At 35.5% G+C, this 8,644-nt stretch overlaps 1 long non-coding RNA gene across 1 annotated transcript; it reads left to right on the top strand.

Annotated features, from left to right (window-relative positions):
* Positions 1–111: 111 nt before the first annotated feature.
* On the top strand, positions 112–326 carry LOC130075955 (uncharacterized). Its single transcript, XR_008805590.1, has 2 exons — positions 112–172; positions 245–326. It is a non-coding gene; the product is annotated as an uncharacterized LOC130075955 (long non-coding RNA).
* The last annotated feature ends 8,318 nt before the right edge of the window (positions 327–8,644 follow it).

The raw sequence follows: 8,644 nt of genomic DNA, 5'->3' as shown, positions 1-8,644 counted from the left end.
TGAAGGATTTTGGGTGTTCTTTCAATCATTTTTGAAGATGCCCATAATGCCATGATAGCAAAGAAGCATTTTTTACTTTACAAAAATAGTTTTTAAGCTATTCAACATATAGTTGTGTTCAACATATAGATACAGACTTGAAGATTGGCCACCAGCTTTATGTCTTCTTGCTGTTACATAACTCCCTTAAAGTTGCTTCCTGACATTTCATAATAATATTTTTTTGTTTGTAGAAATGGAGAAGTGTCTTCTCTGGAGTTTGATAGGATGGTAAATTGATTCTGATGTTATGATTACACTATTAATGGAGTAAATGCTGCATACAAGAATCGAACGTTTTCCTGATAATAATTTTAATGTGATTTATGTGGAGTTGGTTTTAGACTTCCATCTGAGATGCACGGAATACATCATACGAACACTTCAAAAGTGCTCTGTCTCCATACAGCTGCTGATGGTGCCTTAAAAACCACTCGGACCTCAATGCCAGTCACTCATTCTTGCTTCGTCTTTTCCTCCCATCATTTTTCCCACTTTAAAGGGATAGTTCACCCAAAAATGAAATTTATGTCATCATTTACTCACTCGCATGTTTGTTCCAAAACCTGTATCAATTTCTGTCTTCTACTGAACACAAAATAAGATATTTTGAAGAGTGTCAGTAAACAAACAGTTGATGGACCTCTTTGACTTCCATAGCATTTTTTTTTTTCATACTATGGAAGCCAACTATGGGGACCATCAACCATTCGGTTAACCACTTACTTCAAAATATCATATTTTTGTGTTCAGCAGAAGAAAGAAATTCATACAACTTGAGTGAGTAAATGATGACAGAATTTTTGGGTGAACCTATCCCTTTAATATTGTTCATCACGCTCATCCTTCCCTATGCACTCATGTGACTCACATAAGAATGATGTTCAGTGATTGCTTTTTCTTTTTTCTGTTGCCTTATGTTTTTTGCTGTCAAGCTTTTGTCACTTTTGACATCTGTATGCTGATCCTGAATGAGATGTGCAGTGGGTTAAATAACGGTGTGTACATTGATTATTGTCATCATCTTGGTGTTTGATCATGGAAAGCAGTTGACCCTACCTCTTTTTTTTAACCAATAAGACTGTATGTTAATATGACGTGATGATCATTACACTTAAATAGCATCTATTCTGTTGTGTAAATACTCTTTAATGGTAGTTTGAATGATACATTTTGCCTTGAAGTTTTAGCGTTCCTGTTGCATTTTTGTTTATTTTACAAAAGTGATATTTTGAATGACAAAAAGTTAAAATATAATAATAAATATAGATTGAACTTCTTCATCTTAAAATTTAACATGTCTCATCCTTTCTTGTTAGGGTGTGCTTTTGAAAAAGTAAAATGGTTTTGTGGTTGAAAAAACATGGTTTTGTAAATGAAAAAAAAAAAAAATGGAAACAGAACTAACAAAAGCGCTGTTGGCCATGTTGGTGCCAGTATGCCTGGATTCTGTCCCAGTTTTTAATTGGATAAAAACAGTGCTCCCTTTTGGACAGCCATCTTCCTTCATTGCTGTCATAGCAGAAAAGGAATGGAATGCCAAAGGAAGAAATGTGACTTCCAGAATGATAACAGTTATGGGTTGATTTGCTCCTCTGTGTTGTGCAAAACTAAATAGAAAGGCCCATATTTACAAATTCCAGATAATTTTGACAAGTTTTATATTTATCAGAAGATGGATTTGTTTAGCCGTGTCATGTTATATTGTTGCACAATTATATTGTATTCACATGAAATGTACTTTTTAAGCACATTCTAGTTGGAATCCCGAAGCTGCTGCTGTCATTACAATGCATTGATGAGTTTTTAGTTTGTCTGTTAAGCAGGACATCAGAGTCATAGTTCGAGTTTAGATGAGTTTAGGTGAGTTTGTTCATTTAACTTTGTGCAGCATATTTGTATAATGCAATTTTGTCCACAGACCGAAATAGTCACATTCATTCTATTTAGACAAGGTTTGAATTGTGTAAGTGAATAAGTGTATGTACAAGACATCATTAGACACACACAAAAAAAAAAGATTTCAAATAATAACTATTCTAGAATTTTGCATTACCGATAAAAGATTTTGGTCAGTGAGATTTTTTTTTTTTTTTTTATGTTTTTGAAAGAAGTATCTGATGATCAGTAACAAAATTAATATTGTGAAATATTACAATTTAAAATAACTCTTTTCTTTCTTTAATATATTTAAAATGTAATTTATTCTTGTGATGCCAAAGCTGAAATTTCAGCAGCCATTAAATACAAAAATGCAGATTTAGTGCTTAAGAAACATTTATTATTATTATCATTAGCACTGAAACCAGCTCCTTAATATTTTTGTGAAAACCATGATACAAGAGCATTTATTTGAAACAAATCTTATGTAACATTATAAATGTCTTTACTGTCACTTTTGATCAATTTAATGCATCCTTGTTGAATAAAAGTATCAATTTTACAGTATGTTTAAGAAACCTATAATTCTATGGTGTTTAATTGTAATAATCCATCTGATCCAAATCATTTGCATAAAAAGAAACAATTCTTTATGAAAGCTGGGGATGTTTTTGTTCATATTTTATAGACTATAAATAGCCTACAGTAATGAAAGGGAGCCATCTATTGATCATTTCGAAGAGTGCACTTCTAGAAGGACCAACTTTATACATCAGTAAGTCTAAAGTTACAATCACACACACCACAATAAAATCAGAAACTTGCATACACCATATATATATATCCGTTATTCTCACATTAAACTAAATTGTCTTCTATAGACAATCACGGTGTAAAAAAATATGATCAATAAATTATGACATGTTTTCGCAATGCTTTAACTCATCAAAATACGTTTTTTATTTTCCGTCACTTTTTAAAATAAATTATAGAAGATTAAAGTCAGTGTGATTTAAGTTGAAATTACTTAAACGACCAAGTTGATTAGGCCTACTTAAAAATGTAAGGCAGCAACTCTTTTTTTCCCCCTCAGTGTAAGTATAATCTCAAATAAATGTCTTTTGTAATTTGTTGTTATAATAATGGCTTTTTTATGTTAACATGCCAATCAGTACACCTCACCTGGCATGTGGCCTCATAATTCACCATTAATTCAGTTATGCTACTCACTGAATCTAGAAAATGCAAGCTATGCTTACAAAAGCTGCTGGTGCCTGCTTGCGTAGGTAATAAAACAAAGCTTACTTTTGTCATCTAATGCATGTCAGACATATTTTACCTCAGCATTGTAGATCATAGAGCAAATGCCTTGTAGGAAAGCATATTCAGAGCAAGTATCTGTTAATTGGCTAACGCTGTCACTACTGATAGGCCGCTCTGCTCTCATTGGATTAGTTGCTAAGCAACCTATTTGCTAAACGTGTTGTCATGGATTCAAATGTTCCGGACGCCCTCCGAAACGGTCTGCTGACCACTGATAACAGGGTGAAGGTATTGTAACACTCCAGCTCGTGGTGCCCGATGATGATTGTCTGTGTCGCACCTGTCTGATATTTGCAATTGTTCAAATATCATCTGCGAGCGCGTGCCCGTCTCTCGTGATGCCGCATCATGATAGACAGCACGCATTGTGTAGACACGCACATGAACAACAGTCAGCTGCATTTGGTCATTTTTTTACGACTTCTGTTAACAAAGAAGAGCCAATCGTAGCGGCAGCTACATTAATTGTGCCTGTGCGTCTGCTCATTATATTTGGTTTCTCTCATTTGTGCCCATTTCACCCCCGAATGCAAATTTTAATCCTGATTATTTCCGCCAGATTAGTGGTGCAGCAGAATAAGAGGAGGGATAATGCATTTACACCGAACAATTCCAGAATCTCACGTTTTGTCTTTTATAGGCCCACTTCCTTTGTGTTTTGGTATGAGCATGGTGATTGGTTTAGCAGCCTGGTGTAAAAATCTAATATTAAAGGTTTGCACCATCTCCTATAGCCTATATAGATGGTTGTCAAAAATATCTGAAATTCAAAAGAGGAAGTGCTCATTCAGAAACAGCCGGAAGGTTCAATACTGCAGCTCTACACCAAAGGTTCATTCAGTCCTATAAAATGCTCCATCTCAGTTCTCCAAAAAAAAAAATACAATAATTTGCAGACTTTTTGATTTTTTTTAATGTTTTTTTATAACATAGTAGCTAGTCATAAATTCTTATTCAACACTAAATGAACAGCAAATGGAAAAGCAAAGGCGGGCAAATAGGATACAAAAGAAAGAAAGGTCAAATGTACAAGTAAAAGAGAGTAAATATACAAAAGAAAGAAAGATCAAATGTACAAGCAGAAGAGGGCAAATATGCAGTAAAAGAAAAAAAGAAAGGCATACAGACAGAAAGAACGAGTAAAAGAAAGAAATAATGTACAAGCAAAAAGGGCAAATAAAGAAAGAAAGAAAATAAGAAAAGCATAGACAGAAATGGAGAAGGAAGGAAAGAAAGAAATATCAAATGTACAAGCAAAAGAGGGCGCAAAAAAGAAAAATCAAATGTACAAGCAAAAGAACTGTGAAAGAAAGAAAGGAAGATCAAATGTATACAAGCAAAAAAAGCCAAATATGCAAAAGAACAGTGAAAGAAAGAAAGATCAAATGTACAACCAAAAGAGGGCAAATATGCAAAAGAACAATGAAAGAAAGAAAGAAAGAAAGAAAGAAAGAAAGAAAGAAAGAAAGAAAGAAAGAAAGAAAGAAAGAAAGAAAGAAAGAAAGAAAGAAAGAAAGAAAGAAAGAAAGAAAGAAAGAAAGGTCTCTCCCCCCAAAAAGTCTCTCAATTGTGACTAAAAAAGTGGCTGCTGTATCTAGAATTTCTTTTTGGTTTAATAACTGTTCTGTAAATTAATAAAGATTTTGTGAAAATACTTTTATTGGGACTTTGTTATAAGTATATTACTGTGTTATGCTTTGGAACAAGTGTAATTGTTACAATTGGAACACAGTATAGTGGCCATCTCAGTTCTCCAAAAAAAAATATACAATAATTTGCAGACTTTTAGATTTTTTTTAATGTTTTTTTATAACATAGTAGCTAGTCATAAATTCTTATTCAACACTAAATGAACAGCAAATGGAAAAGCAAAGGCGGGCAAATAGGATACAAAAGAAAGAAAGGTCAAATGTACAAGTAAAAGAGAGTAAATATACAAAAGAAAGAAAGATCAAATGTACAAGCAGAAGAGGGCAAATATGCAGTAAAAGAAAAAAAGAAAGGCATACAGACAGAAAGAACGAGTAAAAGAAAGAAATAATGTACAAGCAAAAAGGGCAAATAAAGAAAGAAAGAAAATAAGAAAGGCATAGACAGAAATGGAGAAGAAGGAAGGAAAGAAAGAAATATCAAATGTACAAGCAAAAGAGGGCGAAAAAAAGAAAAATCAAATGTACAAGCAAAAGAACTGTGAAAGAAAGAAAGGAAGATCAAATGTATACAAGCAAAAAAAGCCAAATATGCAAAAGAACAGTGAAAGAAAGAAAGATCAAATGTACAACCAAAAGAGGGCAAATATGCAAAAGAACAATGAAAGAAAGAAAGAAAGAAAGAAAGAAAGAAAGAAAGAAAGAAAGAAAGAAAGAAAGAAAGAAAGAAAGAAAGAAAGAAAGAAAGAAAGAAAGAAAGAAAGAAAGAAAGAAAGAAAGAAAGGTCTCTCCCCCCAAAAAGTCTCTCAATTGTGACTAAAAAAGTGGCTGCTGTATCTAGAATTTCTTTTTGGTTTAATAACTGTTCTGTAAATTAATAAAGATTTTGTGAAAATACTTTTATTGGGACTTTGTTATAAGTATATTACTGTGTTATGCTTTGGAACAAGTGTAATTGTTACAATTGGAACACAGTATAGTGGCCAAAACAAAAGTGATGTCCGGAGGGGATTTTTGTTTTTAATGATTAAACCATCAAAATATGAGGAACATATTTTAAACATGAGGGAAGAACAAAACACTATAAATAGGTTTAAGCTATTTATCTGACAAAATAAATTTGGCAAGAAAGGGTCAACTACAGCTACAGGTTTTATTTAGCAAAAAAAAAAAAATAATAATTATAGAAAAACTAGAAGTTATACAGGAAAAAGTGTGCATTGACCATAACCAGTTTTTAAGATTCCATTGGTTTTGTGTTGTTTTTGCATGTGTTGATAATTTCTTTGTATGACAGCCTGGCCAAAACATGTTTCATTGCGTTATCACAAATAAAACAACTGACCCTACGATATCAATTTTCTTAGGCCAGACATCACTGTAGCCACTACTGTAAAAATACATAAACTTACATCAAAGTACATTTGTATCAGTAGGCTATGTGTTTCCTGGGAATTGAACCCATGACCTTAATGTTGCTAGCTTTTTTACTGACATCATCGACAAAAGATACAAGCGTTTGCTTCCTCCTTTTAAAAGTAGACAAGCATATTTATGTTGCTATATGATTTAATTTGCATATACATTTAAGCACATGACCCACCAGGTAACCAGCATGGAAAGAACCAAACTACATCCTCACTTTATGGATTTTCCTTGTCTTCCCATTCATCCGCTCAGAACCCTTAGGTGCGCTGCGTCTGGATGCGGACTGAACCGGATTTACTGCAGGCTTATTCAGTGTGGCAACTGTTGGCACAACTGGAGGAAGAGATCCAGCCATGTCGTAATTGTTCTGAGAGCTGTGCTGTGCCTCTCAGACTCTCAGTGCAGGTTAAGTGACTTGGCCACTGCCATGATTCCGAACCAGCAGCGGTTTGAAACAGAATGATGTTGATTGTTCCCCAGGTCGCTCCATCATGCGTGTGGATTCCCGAGGCTTGTGTCTGCGCTATTGTGAAGCGCTTTACTACAGATGCCAGTCATGCCACATCTAGCCTCTTCCCAGGCAGAGAAATCAGGAGTGACGAGTGGCACCATGCCACCACACATTCAAATTATTACTGCTGAACCTGAGGCGGCATTGCAGCATAGTAAAAGGGTGTTATGTAACATCATTTACGTATTATATAGTATATAACAAGTGCTTGAAATGATTGTGAATATACAGTATGTGCTATTGCTATTAATTAAATTACCATTTAGTCACCCCCCCCCCCCCCCCCCCTTTTTTTGAGAATAGACGGTGGTCTTGTTTTAAAGCTGCAGTTCGTAGTTTTTTCTCTTTGTCGCCATCTCTGTTCGAAATCTGCAATTGCAGTCATTCGCGGAATTATCAACTTTATGTGGGTTGTGCCTCGGCACGGCACAGCGCGGATGAACACAATGTTTGAGGAGAGTGTGCAGCTGTCAGTCGCCGCGCCGATGTGGATACTGTCATTCAGAATCACAGATTCTACTTTTTGGAAGTATGACCAACATAAGAATTTTCAAAAATGTAATCTGAACAAGTAACATCCACTTTTGTTCTGACCAACTAACGGGAAAAAAGCATTGCAGTAAATCTCGCTGATTAAATCTAACGATCGCTTATCATATCAGGTCAAACCGTGCAAATTATACTTTGTTCTCAAATTGTTAATGTTAACAACGTCAGCATTGGGTGACTACATGTAATGTCCTTCCGATATGTATCCTTGTTTTCGCATGGGTCTGGTTGCAGTCTCTTTTTTTCTGTAGCCACTCCGAAGTCTGAACAAAGTCTTTTGCATTTTACAGCGGGTGAATCTGTTGTCACTGGTGATTGTCGTTTGAACCTTTCTGGATCCGCCATCAAATTGATAAGTTTAAATCAAGTGCTGTGAGAAAAGGCTATAAATCTCTAACTCCAGCATCCTCACACGCAATATAGCCGACTAGCCGAGACTCCTTCTTTATGTGTACAGATGTGACGTAATGACGCAAAGACATGCTCGAATCTCCCGCGGAAATCCACCAGTACCATTGGAGTTAAAAACATTATTACAACCACTTTGAATCGAGCTAAGGCAAGCAGAGAGTTTTGAACACTGACTGTTATGTACTTGCTCAAAAATTTATTTTGGAGGATTTTTAACCCAAAAAAGTTACGGAATGCAGCATTAAAGAAGATACTCAGCAGATTATTGTGAAAATTAGTGAAAGCATTTTTTAAAAAATGTGAAAAAGTTATGGAAGTTTACTGTAAATCAAATGTACTGTAGCCTACTAAATATTTTTTATTTTATATAATTCAATACATTTATATAGCGCTTTTTATGGGACCTGAAAGCGCTTCACATGTGGAAGGGGGGAATCTCCTCAACCACCACCAATGTGCAGCATCCACCTGGATGATGCGACGGCAGCCATAGTGCGCCAGAACGCCCACCACACACCAGCTTACTGGTGGAGAGAAGACAGTGATGAAGCCAATGAGTATATGGGGATGATTAGGAGGCCATGATGGACAGAGGCCAAGGGGCAAATTTGGCCAGGATGCCGGGGTTACACTAGCCTGGCTCCGCCCTCCTACGCACTTCCGCTCAATTTTATTTTCCTTCAGTACTACGTCTGGGATTGTGCTGTAGACTTTGGTTTCCAGAAATAATTTTTTTACCGGTCCAATCAGCGAACAGAGGGAGTGGCTGAGAACGATGACGTTGACGTAGCGCGTCAGTTTGAGTTGGAGTTCAGTAACGGCAGCGGAGAAAGACGTGAGAAAATCTATTCGG

The sequence above is a fragment of the Rhinichthys klamathensis genome, unplaced genomic scaffold (assembly GCF_029890125.1).
Source record: "Rhinichthys klamathensis goyatoka isolate OS25496 unplaced genomic scaffold, OSU_Roscu_1.1 h1tg000613l_1, whole genome shotgun sequence".
In the NCBI taxonomy this organism is placed as follows: domain Eukaryota; kingdom Metazoa; phylum Chordata; class Actinopteri; order Cypriniformes; family Leuciscidae; genus Rhinichthys; species Rhinichthys klamathensis.
This window is presented reverse-complemented; position numbering and strand designations above follow the sequence as displayed.